At 39.4% G+C, this 15,275-nt stretch overlaps 1 non-coding gene across 1 annotated transcript; it reads right to left on the reverse strand.

Annotated features, from left to right (window-relative positions):
- Positions 1-767: 767 nt before the first annotated feature.
- On the reverse strand, positions 768-870 carry LOC121822668 (U6 spliceosomal RNA). Its single transcript, XR_006063836.1, has one exon. It is a non-coding gene; the product is annotated as a U6 spliceosomal RNA (small nuclear RNA).
- Positions 871-15,275: the final 14,405 nt, after the last annotated feature.

Genomic DNA, 15,275 nt, shown 5'->3' on the forward strand with positions numbered 1-15,275 from the left:
GACCTCCAGGTCTCTATGGTTGGTATTGAGATTAAAGGCATGTGTCTCCATGCTGGTGGTGTCCCTGAACACACAGAGATCTGCCTGTCATGTGATCGTGAATAAGGGGGTGTGCTACCACTGCCAGACTTCTGCTAAATGGCTTGCTATTAGCTCTGACACCCAGGTACTTTTATTTATTAACATACAAATAAAATCACATTTCAGCACAAATAAAATATCACCATAGTTACCCATGTTTTGGGGATTTGAGCTCAGGCCTTCATACTTACAAAGCAAGTTCTTATAATATAATTATAACAATTCCTTTCCCTTTCCTCCCTCCAAACCCATTCACAATGATAAATTTTTCTTCTAATTTTTTCTTTTATTGAAAATAGATTTTTTTCATATAATATATCCTGATTATAGTTTCCTCTCCTTCTACACCTCCAAGTTGTTCCCCAAATGCCCTCCCATCCTCCTGTGTGGATCGTCCCTTTCCATCTCAGAATAATTCAAATTGGCTTCCCAAGGAGAGTAATGAGTATAATATATAATAAGGTAAAACAAAAGCCAGCACAGCATGATATGACAACACAGAAGGAGAAGAGCCCAAGAAAAAGCCCAAGAAACAGATGGAGAGCGGAGAACCATTGGTTCACACACTCAGGAATCCTGTAAAAAACAAAACCAGAAGCCATAATATATACTCAAAGGTCATGCAGGTAAGAGAGAGAGAGAGAGAGAGAGAGAGAGAGAGAGAGAGAGAGAGAGAGAGAGAGAGAGAGAATATGGAACACTGCATGAATTTAAACGTCATTCTTTCTTGGGGCCATGCTAATCTCTGTATCATTTCAATTTTATTATATGTGCTGGCGAAGTGAGCACTTCACTGCCTATTTTGAATCTCCAAGAAAGTATCTCTGTAGTTAAGTCTTATGTTGTTATAAACCTTTGAATATTCTACATATTTGAAGAAATCCTTCTTTAAGTTTTACTAGTATGGGGTTGAAACTCTTCTGCTGGAAGGATCTACAGAAAAGGCAATTATATTGCCAGGCTCCTAAGCATATTAAAGATTCTACTTAAGAGAGGCCCATGGCTACTTTGATTTTACAAATTTCACTAGGTAATAATTTCCCTGCCATCAGCGTTAATGAAAATTCAGGAAATGTCAGACTTCAGAGAATATAAAATCTTACAGAAGAACATTTTATAAAAGTCCAGGAAACATCCCAAGTGACACATCAGCCTTTCTTTATACACATGGCAGAGAGTGCCGGAAAGCAAGGAATGAGAGAAAAACTGGATTTGAATTTTTTCTAGAGGTGTATTTTAATCCTCCAATGCTCAGACATGGGCCAATTTAATTAATTAACCAATGCTTTTCACATGTTCTGTAAGAATGCCATGCGTGCTAGACCTCATACACGATGCCATAACGGGAAAGGAGACTGGAAAGTGTGGACAGGAAGCAAAGGTGAAACTTGCCAACTTCTTCATCCACAGTGCTGTGGGTGTCCATCCAAGAGCTTGCCACAGCCCCATTCCAGAAGGTGCTGAGCACTCTTTAGGGAACTGAAGTCTCGGTGTATGATTCAATAAGACTAACATCTATGAAGGTGGTTGGAATGGTAAGTTAAAATATTACCTTCAGAACTGAGAAAAGGAGATACCTGGACGATGTACATCGAATCCCCATCTTTAAGAAATGCAAGTCTCTCTTAGCTACTGAGAGAACTTTTCTTTTTTCTGTTCATCAGTTTTGATAATTTTTTGGGATCATATTGGAAAAAAACACATATTTTTCATGATATTTCTGTGTCACCAGAACCATAGTGTGCCTTCAAAGAGATAATGCAAATTCTGGATAGCACATAGGTTGAAGGAGTTAAAAGGAAAAGGTCTTTGCATGGTTCATCTGCTGGAAGTCTGTACAATCATTCCTGTCATTGCTAGATCCCATAACATGGCAAGAAATTTATATTCCATGACCTGTGGCTCTGAACAATGAGCTGGGTGGATACCACTTTCTCTTCCAGTTTTCAAATTATCTTCAAAAATCCAGGCTCCAAATAAATAGACTGTGAATCACAGCCATGGAAGGCTCCTCTCTGGGGGCACCCTGCCTTTCTTCACTAAGAAGTCATGGTTGTGTCAACTAAATATAAAAATAGATCTTTTTAAAGTTCATTTCCTGCATATTTTTGTGATCCAAACTAGTTTTTGCTGCCTTTTCTGTCATCATAAAACCCCTCATTGCCCCAGTATGTACATTAAAATGTATAGTAAGATTAAACATGTAAATATATAGTCTGCAAGCAAATAAGGAGTGCAATACCCCAAGTGTGGGTTTTGAAAGTTGTTTTAAAATATACATTTCTGGGATAAGCTTAAATGTAAAGAGCTCCCTAACTGTGGGTTCAAACAGGAAAAAAATTGAAGGGTGGGCAAAATGTATTAAGGCAGATGGTTTGAAAAAAAGTTAAATCACAGCTCAAAAGCATCCAAGGAAGGTAGTTCTTGAATGTCTACCCTCAAGTCCAAGAGAGGAGATCTCTAGGGGTTTTCTGGAGAGAAGAAATGTGATTACAGCATTTTCCTGGCCCAAAAGCCTGGCCAAGAGGAAGTGAAGAGAACCCAGCCACAGGCCAAATCTCAGGCTCCAGTTCTGGCAATCCAGATGGCTTGCCAGAACATCCTACACACCGGACAAGGGTGCTGAAGCCAGGACTACCCACCTTCTCAGGCTTCGAAAGACAGGAACCTCAAGGGGTACTTGATTTATGTGGAACAACTCGTTTGCCCAGATGCATTTAAAATGAAAACCTTTTCCCATGCTCTCACCTGGGATTGAGGATCATGGAAAACGGGAGTGGAAGAAGCAGATTAAATTGCTCCTTAACAAGTACATCAGGACAACTGGAAATGAGCCTAAGCTCCAGATGACAGTGATAGCCAACAGCTATTGAGCACTTACTGTTTGCTCCATGGTGTAGTTTTCCATATAAAATCACTTTTAGAGCCTTACAATTCTTATAATGCAAACACCATTACTTTACTGGGTTTTATAGGTAAGGAAGCCTGATTTTTAGGTAGTTAACTAAATAATTAACATGCTGTAAATATGAAAGAAAGAGGTGGTAAATGAGAGACACAAAATTTAAACCTAGCCGGGCGGTGGTGGTGCACACCTTTAATCCCAGCACTTGGGAGGCAGAGGCAGGCGGATCTCTGTGGAGTTTGAGGCCAGCCTGGTCTCCAAAGCAAGTTCCAGGAAAGGCACAAAGCTACACAGAGAAACCCTGTCTCGAAAACAAAACAAACAAACAAAAACCTTAAACCTAGTTTGCCCCTATTTACGACTAAGTTTTTTCCCCCATTGATATGTTTCTTTATTTTACTATTTTATTATTTTTGTTTATGCTGTTGTTATTGATACAGGGTTTCACAAATGCCAGGGTGAGCCGGGCGGTGGTGGCGCACGCCTTTAATCCCAGCACTCGGGAGGCAGAGGCAGGCGGATCTCTGTGAGTTCGAGGCCAGCCTGGGCTACCAAGTGAGTTCCAGGAAAGGCGCAAAGCTATACAGAGAAACCCTGTCTCGAAAAACCAAAAAAAAAAAAAAAAAAATGCCAGGGTGACTACAAGTTTATTTTGTAGCTGGGGATGACCAGCAACATCCAGCTCTGTCTGCTGCACTTACTTCCAGAGTTCTGGAATTATAGTCATTTCCCACCATGCTTAGTTTATGCTTGACTGGGGATTGATAACCAACAACTCTATCAACTGAGCAGACTAAATTCTTAACAAATTAGGGGGTTGGATGAATCAGTTACTATATTCAGGTAATTGTGAAGGAATAGATGCACTTAATATACATATAGTTTGTATATGTCTCTCTTTATTCATTAATACCACGAGCAAAGGATGCCAAAGACAATAACTTGGCTGTAGCACAGTGAGAGTAGAGGGATGCAAGGCACATTTACACATTACACACAGACTCTAAAAACTGGAAGTTCCGTGAAATTCCCACTTCCTTATCAACTGTTACTGCTCTCATGAAGAATTAAAAGTAAGGGTTTAAAATCAAGTAATTCTAATATATATTTGTTGTGATACTGCTGTGTACATTGACATTCTCTTTTAATACACTTCCCAATTCAGTGGTTATCATAAAATATACATTCAACAAATATATTTAAAATAATGAGGTAGGTAGTATTTCTCCCATTTACAGATGTGACAACCAACTCTTAGAGAAAACTTCCCAAAGACCGCAAGACCTCATATAGGAATCAAATTTAGTTTTTCTAACTTCAAAACCCATACATTTGGTAAAGTATCAAAAGCCACAAATTACAAAATCATGTTGTTATAGAAATAAATAAAGTGAGTTGAAAGGGAATTACTCTTAGGGCAGGTCTTAAATAATGAGCAAAACCTATCACAGAACAAGAATTGATTGTATGTGGGAATGTGGAAGTTTATAGAGGAAAATATTGCTGGTCAGTGCCTCCAAATTCGTTGATATTGAGGTGTGCATATCTTTTACAGCAGTGTTTAAGCGAGAGGTAAGTCTCAGCTGGAGACTAAGCTCCTGTGTTCTCTGTCTATGCTTGCTCCATATGTTAACTTTTGTTCATCACATGCCACACATTCAAGTATCCATAAGACCTTGCTCATACATACATCCTTCCACACAAAGGAAATTAACTAAGCCAACTTAATCAAATTCAAGCACCAAGTTTCTCCAGGAGAATGGACATGCCTTGGAGTAAACTTTTCTGTTCCTCTGTTCTTTGACCTTAACAGCAGGTTTCAGTCACAGATTTAGAAACTGACTATGAACAGTAGAATAGAAAGTTAAAGATAGTAACTCAGAGAATTTCAGAAAAATGACTGCCATTCTGCACACATTATGTTCCTTCCCTAGGCATTTTCCTACCCCGAGACACTAAGGAACTCCAAAACTGTGCTTAGAAATTAAAGAGCTTGGTCGAGGTTTGGGGACTCCCACAGTGCTCGGAAGAGAAGAAAATGGGCAGCTGTCTCAAATGAAAATCAGCCTGTGCATCCAAACAGAGCAAGGGGCCAGGAAAGGGAACCAAGGTGTGTCCCAGGCTTGGCTGCAGTACTTGTGGCCAGAGGCATGTTCTTCAAAGCTTGGTTCAGCATATGCAAGGTTATGCATGTGCAAATATGCATGCGATATCTTCAAGGAGTTCTTCATAGCCTCATGGCCTCATTCTTCTTGGACTTTGGAGCCTTCCTCCTGTGGTATCTATGCAGAAAGCTTCACCGAATCCCTGATTTTATAAATTAACTTTTTAAACAGCAGCTATAGTGTCCCAACTGCTTCTTACAATATAAGCAGACATGTGAAAAAAACAAACCAAACAAAGAAGAAAAATAAAACTGCATTCCGTTAAAGCACTTACACTTTGGTAAACTGTGATCCCCACAAATGCTGTATCACAGAGTTCAGGAACAAGCTAAGATTAAGACAGATCTGGATGGAAGGGATTGTGTGTGTGTGTGTGTGTTTCATTTGTGAAGGTAAAATAAGGAAACTCGATCCTCTTAAGGAAGATATCCTTAGACGGCATTGAGTGTTTTTCTAGATACTGTCCAAAATTCAACAAAAGTTTGCAGACATTAGCAGATTAAATCCAATTTTATATAAAAATGCAAAAGTTATAAAAAAAATTACCATAGATCAGTTGGGCATGGTAGCATACATCTTTATTTTAGGACACAACAGGCAAGGAGAGGTAGGATCTCTCTGAGTTCAAGGCCAGCCTGGAGCTCTAGGCCAGCAGGTGCACACAGTGAGACACTGTCTCAAAAACAAAAGGAAACAAAGGAATAATCATGAAAATTTTAAAGAAGAAAAAAGTTTAGAAGATATACTATAAAATATATAATCATATAAAAATCACATAAAATATTTAAAAACCACTATAATAAAAAAGTAACATTATATATGAATGGACAATCTAATTTGACTGATGCAACATAAACAGACACACATCTGATTTACAGCAAAATTATTAAGCAATATGTTTATTAATTAGCATGCTTGTGATGAACAGTAAAATCAGTTTCTATCTTTCATATGCACAATACTTAACAGTTATATACCAATAAAGCAAATAATACAGAATGGAAAGCATGGTGTCTTAGGGAACACATACTACATAAACTGAATCACCTGTGGGAAAAGCGGCAATTCATTTCTCATGCATGGAAGTCAGCCCTAAAAAGGAGCAGAACTGAAAAAACAGAAGGTGAAAACGCAAACCTCAGAAGAGAGGCCAGACATCCCATTGGATGGAAAATGTTTATGTGACTCTTCCCATAAACTAAACTCACCAACATCATAAAATATAATCCAGAGAGAAAAGGATTGATAAGCTGAAGTATTAAAATTTGAGAAATTTTTGTTGATTTGAGACCTACCATGAAAAGAGTGGAAAAGGAAGCCATGGGTTTGAAAGAACATTGTAAATATATTACTTAGTGAAAGATATGTGCCCAGAATATATACAGAGTTCCTGTGAATGAAGAAGAAAAGGGTAACAGATTTTATTTGAGTGGTCAAACTTCAAGCTGAAACTTAGAAAAAGATGATTTCCAAAAGATACTGAATATACTTTAAAGTTTCTTAAACTTGGGGTTTGGGGATTTAGCTTAGTGGTAAAGTGAGTGCTTGCCTAGCAAGCGCAAGGCCCTGGGTTTGGTCCTCAGCTCTGAAAAAAAAAAGTTTCTCAAACTTGCTAGTAATCAGGAACTGATATTAAAACCACAAAGAAGCAAGAATTAGGGACCACCAGAACCTGATCACAGAACCTGAATGTACATGGTGAGGAGTGTAACATTTTTAAATTTATTCTTCTCTCATATAATACATCTGGATCACATTCTCCTCTCCCTCCATCACCCCCCCCCACATCTCCCCTCTATCCCAGATTTACTCATTCTCTGTTTCACTTCAGAAAAGAGCAGGCCTCCCAGAGATTTCAACAAACATGGCATAACAAGATGCATTAAGACTAGGCACAAACTCTCACGTGAAGGCTGGACAAGGTAACCCAATAGGAGGAAAAGTGTCCCAAGAGCAGACAGAAAAAAAAAAGAGTCAGGGACACCCCCTCCCCACACACACCCACACTCCCACTGTTAGGAGTCACACAAGAACACCAAGCTAACAAAAATAACATATATGCAGAGAACCCAGTGCAGACCCATACAGGCTCCATGATTGAGGCTCTGAGCCCTGCTTAGTTCATTCTGTGGGCTCTGTTTTCCATGGTGTCCTCAACACCTCTGGCTCCTACAGTCCTTCCTCCACATCTTCTGTGAGGTTCACCCAAACTCAGCTTAGTGTTTAACTGTGGGTCTGACCCTGCTCCCACCAGCTGCTGGGTGAAGCCTCTCTGATGACGATTGGTCTAGGTTCCAATCTATGAGTATAGCAGATTATTATTAAGATATTCTATTTCATTGACTTGTTTGCTTGCCTGTCTGTCTGTCTGTCTGTCTGTTTGTTTGTTTAGCTAGTCATGTTTGGTTTTATCCTAGGTCTTTGGGCTATCCAGTCTCTGGATCCTGGCCATCCAGGCAGTGTCAGGCATGGGCTCCCTCTCCTGGCATGGGCCTCAAGTTGGACCATTTATTGGTTGGCCACTACCACAAATTCTGTGCCACCATTATCCCAGCACATCTTGCAGGCAGGGCAAATTGTAGGCCAAAGGTTCTGTGGCTGTGTTGGTGTCCCATTCCTACGACGAGAAACCTTGCCTGGTAACAGAAGATGGCCAGTTCAGACTCAGGATTCCCCATTATTAGGAATCTTCACTGGGGTCACCTTCATATAAGATCCAGAGAGTTTCCACTGCAATAGGTTTCCACACACCGCCCCCCCCAAATGTCCACAGGTTCCATCCATCTTTCCCACACTATCACCCTCCATGTCTCACCCATGCCTGATTCCTCCTGTTCCCATCCCCAATCCACTCACAAATCTGTTCTATTTCCCCTTCCCAGGGAGATCCACGCTTCCCACCCCCTGGACCCCTTCTGTTACTTAGCCTTCCTGAGTCTGGATATTAGCATGATTTTCCTTTACTTAACAGCTAATATCCACTTATAAATGAATACATACCATGTTTGTTTTTTTGTCTGAGTTACCTCACTCAGGATGATATTTTTTCTAGTTCCATTTGCCGGCAAATTTCATGATATCATTTTTTTAACACCTGAGTAATACTCATTGTGTAAGTGTACCACATTTCCTTTATCCATTCCTCAGTTGAGGAACATCTAGGTTATTTCCAGTTTCTGGCTTTTATCAATAAAGCCACAATGAACATAATTGACTAAGTGCCCTTGTGGTAGGATGGAGAGTCCTTTAGGTATATGCCCAAGAACAACATAGCTAGGACTTGAGGTAGATCGAGTCACAATTTTCAGAGTAACCACCACATTGATTTCCACAGTGGCTGTTCAAGTTTGTACTCCCACCAGCAGTGGAGGAGTGTTCTTCTTGCTCTACATCTTCTCCAGCATGAGCTGTCACTTGCGTTTTTTATCTTAGCCATTCTGGCAGGTGTAAAATGGAATACCAAAGTCATTTTGATCTGCATTTTCTTGTTGGCTAAGGATGTTGAACATTTCTTTAAGTGTTTCTCCAGTATTTGAGATTCCTTTATTGAGAAATCTCAGTTTAGATCTGTACCCCATTTTAATCGGATTTTTTTGGTTTGTTGATTTCTAGTTTCTTGAGGTCTTTATATATTCTGGATATTAACCCTTTGTCAGATGTAGAGTTATTAAAGATCTTTTCCCACTCTGTAGGCTGCCAGTTTGTCCTATTGATGGTGTCCTTTGATTTAGAGAAGCTTTTCAGTTTCCTAAGGTCCTATTTATTAGTTGCTGTTCTTAGTGCCTGTGTGACTGGCGTTCTGTTTAGTAAGTAGTCTCCTGTGCCAAGGCATCCAAGGCTGTTTCGCACTTCCTCTTCTATCAGGTTCAGTGTGTTTGACTTTATGTTGAGGTCTTTGATCTATTTGAACTTCAGTTTTATGCAGATTGATAAATGTGCATCTATTTGCTTTCTTCTACATGCAGACATCCAGTTAGAAAAGCACCATTTGGGGTGGGCTGGGGGGAAGGGGAGGGGGATAGAAAGGGGAGAACAAGGGAATCTGTGGCTGTTATGTAGAACTGAATGGTATTGTAAAATTAAATTAAATTAAATTAAATAAAAAAAACGGAAAAAAAAGAAAAGCACCATTTGTTGAAGATGCTCTCTTTTTTCCATTGTGTATATGTGGCTTCTTTGTCTAAAATCAGGTGTCTGTAGGTCTGTCTGGATCTTCAATTCTGTTCCATTGGCCAACATGTCTACTTTTATGCCAATACCATGCTGTTTTTATTACTCTGTTCTACATCTTGAAATCAGTAATGGTGATACCTCTGGAAGTTCTTTTATTGTACAGATTATTTTAGCTATCCTGGGATTTTTGTTTTTCCATCCAGAGTATTTTTTTTCAAGGTCTGAAAGGAATTGTGTTAGAATTTTTATTGGGATTACATTGAATCTATAGATTACACTTGGTAAGACCACCATTTTTATTATGTTAGCTCTACTGATCCATGAGATGGGAGATCTTTTCATCTTCTGATACCTTCCTTAATTTCTTTCTTCAAAGACTTCAAGTTTTATCTAACTATTTTGGAAAACTGACGTTATCTACAAAGCTTAGTGTAATGGTGTCTTAACATCCTATCATGGGTCTGCCTTCCTAGCCGCTCATGCACACAAAAGTGAAGGTGTAAAAGTATTCAAAGTTCAATTATTCATGGCTGCAAATGGCCAAAAATATCCAAAAATTATAGATATAATTTAACATATATAAAATTATACACATATATATGTATATGTATATATATACATACAATACATATATATATACACATATATACATACAATGGGAGGAGGCATAATAACAAAACAAGGGCAAATCTTGCTGTACTTAAAGAATTAAAAGAGCCTCCCTAGCCGGGCGGTGGTGGCGCACGCCTTTAATCCCAGCACTCGGAAGGCAGAGCCAGGTGGATCTCTGTGAGTTCGAGGCCAGCCTGGACTACCAAGTGAGCTCCAGGAAAGGCGCAAAGCTACACAGAGAAACCCTGTCTCGAAAAACCAAAAAAAAAAAAAAAAAAAAAAAAGAGCCTCCCTAATAAGTGAACTGAGCAATGGAAGCCAAACATCAGTGAATTCCTTCATACTGAAATTGCATTCAAGTTGTAATGTTTCATAGTCAACAAGCAAATAAATGTAATTCATAAGAGTGAAGACACTGGTTACCATGAGCACACTAATCACTCAGATGTTTGGAACTAAGCAGGTTTGACTGCATTTCATTCCCATGTGTACTGTTTTTCCATCTCATTAGTTACGTAATTATGTTCCCTGAGAAAACATGCATTAGGTGATATACTTTATGCAAATTACATTTCAATTAGAATGTAAGAATCCACCTATAATGCAATTGTTATAAATCTTATTACATAATTTTATGACATTTTATACAGTTTTATTACATGAAACAGTTAATTCATCCTTTTTGATATTTCTACTGCCGCTTCTCCAAATAGAGTTACATAAACTCACTTTGTTTCAGTTCAATCAGCAGCTCATGTCTCTCTTCTATGTCTTGATTTTTACCAGCCATAGGAACCTAAGAGAAATCCTATTAGCTCTATTTCTGCATATGTAAACCATGAAGATGGATAAATCACTTCAACCTCTCACCTGATTGTCATTTCCTACCTGTACCGCTCCTCTCCTCCTCACCTCTGACTCTCTTTGCTCCTTGGAGAAAAATCTGACAGCAACCTGAATTAGATAAGCAATGCTCTGCTGAGAGTTTAGTTTCTAACATTCCTGTTATATTTTATGATTTGCAAAAATGTTCCTCGTTTATTCTGATGGTTGTAAAATCCCATCCTGCAATTCTTTTTTTTTTATTTTATAATTTAATTTAATTTTACATATCAGCCACGGATTCCCTTGTTCTTCCCCATCCCCCACCCCACCCCCACCCCCACCTCCTCCCCAGCCCACCCCCCATTTTCATCTCCTCCAGGGCAAAGACTCTCGTGGGATTGAGTTCAACCTGGCAGATTCAGTCCAGGCAGGTCCAGTCCCCTCCTCCCAGGCTGAGCCAAGTGTCCCTGCATAAGCCCCAGGTTCCAAACAGCCAACTCATGCACTGAGGACAGGTCCCGGTCCCACTGCCTGGATACCTCCCAAACGGATCAAGCTAATCAACTGTCTCACTTATCCAGAGGGCCTGATCCAGTTGGGGGCTCCTCAGCTACTGGTTCAGAGTTCATGTGTTTCCATTCGTTTGATTATTTGTCCCTGTGCTTTTTCCAATCTTGGTCTCAACAATTCTTGCTCATACAAACCCTCCTCTTTCTCACCAATTGGACTCGTGGAGCTCCACCTGGGGCCTGGCCGTGGATCTCTGCATCCGGTTCCCTCAGTCATTGGATGAGGTTTCTAGCACAACAATTAGAGTGTTTGGCCATCCTAGCACCAGAGTAGGTCATTTCAGGCTTTCTTTCAACCATTGCCAGTAGTCTATTGTGGAGGCACCTGAAAGCTCTAGAACAAGAAGAAGCAAAGTCTCCCAGGAAGAATAGACGTCAGGAAATTATCAAATTGAGAGCTGAAATCAATAAAATAGAAACAAAGAGAACAATACAAAAAAATATTGAAACAAAGAGTTGGTTCTTTGAGAAAATCAACAACAATATAGACAAGCCTTTATCCAAACTAACCAAAAGACAGAGAGAGAAAATCCAAATCAACAAAATCAGAAATGAAAAGGGGGACATAACAACAGACATTGAGGAAATCCACAGAATCATCAGGTCATACTTCAAAAACCTCTACTCCACAAAACTGGAAAATCTAAAAGAAATGGATAATTTTCTGGATAGGTACCACATACCTAAGTTAAATCAAGACCAGATAAACTATTTAAATAGTCCAATAAACCCTAAGGAAATAGAATCAGTCATTAAAAGTCTCCCAAACAAAAAAAGCCCAGGACCAGATGGTTTCAGCGCAGAATTCTACCAGATCTTCAAAGAGGAGTTAATACTAATACTCTTTAAATTGTTCCACACAATAGAAACAGAAGGAACATTACCAGACTCCTTCTATGAGACTACAATTACCCTGATTCCTAAACCAAACAAGAATACAACAAAGAAAGAGAACTACAGACCGATCTCCCTCATGAACATTGATGCAAAAATACTCAATAAAATACTAACAAACAGACTCCAAGAACACATCAAAACAAATATCCACCATGATCAAGTAGGCTTCATCCCAGGGATGCAAGGGTGGTTCAACATATGAAAGTCCATCAATGTAATACACCATATAAACAAACTCAAAGAGAAAAAGCCACATGATCATCTCACTAGATGCAGAAAAGGCATTTGACAAAATCCAACAGCCCTTCATGATAAAAGTCTTGGAGCGATCAGGAACACAGGGAACATACCTAAACATAATAAAGGCAATTTACAGCAAGCCAACAGCCAACATCAAATTAAATGGAGAGAAACTCAAAGCGATTCCACTGAAATCAGGAACGAGGCAAAGCTGTCCTCTTTCCCCATACTTATGCAATTCTTATACTTTATATTTTATGTCTTCAATTTGTCCCTGTTGATGACCATATTAAATCTTATTTATTCCCCATGAAGTGTCCTACTTCAACTAGCTCTCTTTGATATGATTATTTTCTAAATTTTCCATATTCTCAAACTTTTTATTTTCCTGGGACTATTTTTTTTATCCAATAAGGTGTTAAAATATTAAGAAGAAATAAGTATTTGTATTTCATAACACTAATTTGGCATGTCATCTCTTGAAGCAAACAAGTCTCTGGGAGTATATAATTCATCTATCTTAATGCCAAGTATGATTCTTCTGGGCAGCCTTGTGAAGATATTTGTTGCTTCCTCACAAATTGAGCTCTAGTACCCGTCACTAAGAGGAATGTTGCTCTTATCTCATGGAATGACTTTTCCTGACAGTTTAAGAGAAATGGGTCCCTACAGTTCTGGAAACTAATGCCACCAGTTCCCTTTACTCTAACCTTGTGATAACATCACTGTGTTGAAAATCCTTACTCACCCTGTGCTTATCATGTGTGACCTAGGGCATGCCTGGTTCTGATGTCCTCCAGGAAAGTGGCACACCTCCCTTCCCTCACCTCCTTCTCAGCCTGTAGCATCTTTGGAATGTTCTTCCTAGAGATCTTGGCAGTGTCTACTTCTTCATACATTTTAATTAATTCTTCAAATATCATCCACATGCAGAGCTCACTATTCATTTTTATCACTCCCTATACAACTCTGAATCAGCTCCTATTCCCAAAGACAGGGTGCTCATGGTCCTTATTTTTGGTATAACTCTAAGCCTAACTCATATGTCTGATAAACGTTATTTGAATGAGTACATAAGAATGAAAATTGGAGTCAACAATAATGATTAAAGAAACACTCCTAGCTGAAAGTGTAGATCCAGAGTAAACCCAAACTGAAGGTCTGAGGAACAGAATGATATGCTGACCATGGAATAATACAACACAGCCTCACCAAGCACAGTGACTGACACCTACAATCCTCACAGCTGAGATGATGAGGCAGAGGGTTTGAGAATTCCAGGCCAGCCTGGGCTACTTACTGACTTCCAAAACATCATGGGCTATTGCTTAATATCCTGTTTTTTATTTATTTTGGCTTTAAAAGCATGAGGTATAATTAATTACAGTAGGATGGATCTGAGTGTGCAGGCAAATTATTTTTATAAAATGTTGCGATATGAACTTTAAAACTTCTAAACTCAGCCTGCGTTGAATACTAAGCCGGGCAATAAACAAAGAAGAAATGTTGTTATTTATCGATGTCTACTCTTATTATAAAAAGCAGTGCATCTGGGGACCAGATGACTTAGGAATCCTATTACAGACAATAACTCCTTAATCCTTTAATATAGGTGGAGACAGCCATCATTATCCCATTTAGCAGACTTTAATAGTTGAGGCAGTAAAACTCAGTGCATTGTCTGATGTCTCAACATCAATTTTAAAGTGTCATGTAGAATTTTAGTTTGTAGCTGCATATATGCCCTAAATTTGTTATACAATTTACTATATAACTTATATTATGAATCTAAACTTCACCATCGAGAAGCGTCACTACCAGACTGGGCACTCTCATTTCTCTCGTGTGATCATTCAATTACAGGAAGCCAGAAAGGCAGTGAATACAGTGCTCCACCATAAAAGAAGCTCCCCCCCCATTCACTCCTTCAAACTGTGCTGCTCAGACATTGGTTCAGCCTCAGAAACAGCCTGGCGTTGGGGGATTACGTGAATTCAGGCCCGAGTTAGAGTCTTTACAGTAGTTCAGTGTATGGTAAACAGATAAAGTAGAGTATGATGGCAAGACTGCAGAGGAGAGCAATCCCGGGCTTCCTGAAAACAGGGGGATCCATTTCTGAAAGCATGCATAAAGAGACATAATATTAATAATAATTTCACCTTGCATTACAGCTCATAGCATTATATCTTCCTTTTTACTTATTTTTAAATGGCATATATTCTAAACCATTCCATTCACAGAAATTCAAACCCACTCCCTCCAACCAGTTCCAGCCTCTCAGTTGTTAAAGGAGAACACAATTGTTAAAACGGAAAAGAGGAGCAGTTTTTAACATTGGCCCACCACAGTTTGGCTCGGTCCTTGCAGTCTCTGCTCTGGTGAGGATGAAGCCAGACCACACACTGAGGGTGAATTAAACCACTCCAAATAGAAGAAACACTAATGGAAAAAGCCAAGTGGGTTTCCAAGTAGGGGGCGGAAGACAGGACAGCACCCTCTCAGCACCGGTCTCACAAGGCTCTCACAAGGCTAGTCTCAGAGTCCAAGGCCTCAGTGGGCAATCATTAGCTTGTCGCTTTCTGTGTTTGAGGAGCAGGACACATCTCTTCAGCTGCCTGTTGCTCTGGAGCTCCTCAGCCTGAGTGGATATGGGCTTTTAGAACCCCTTTCCCAATTCCTACTATTCCTGCAAATTGAACTTGTCATTAACAAAATGAAAATAAGAACTTATAAGACAGTCTCTGCCTTTAACCACTACTCCATGATGAAAGAGAAATCTGGTTGGTTCTGTTGTCTTAGTCTCACAGT

Source organism: Peromyscus maniculatus, chromosome 14 (genome assembly GCF_049852395.1).
Source record: "Peromyscus maniculatus bairdii isolate BWxNUB_F1_BW_parent chromosome 14, HU_Pman_BW_mat_3.1, whole genome shotgun sequence".
Classification (NCBI taxonomy): domain Eukaryota; kingdom Metazoa; phylum Chordata; class Mammalia; order Rodentia; family Cricetidae; genus Peromyscus; species Peromyscus maniculatus.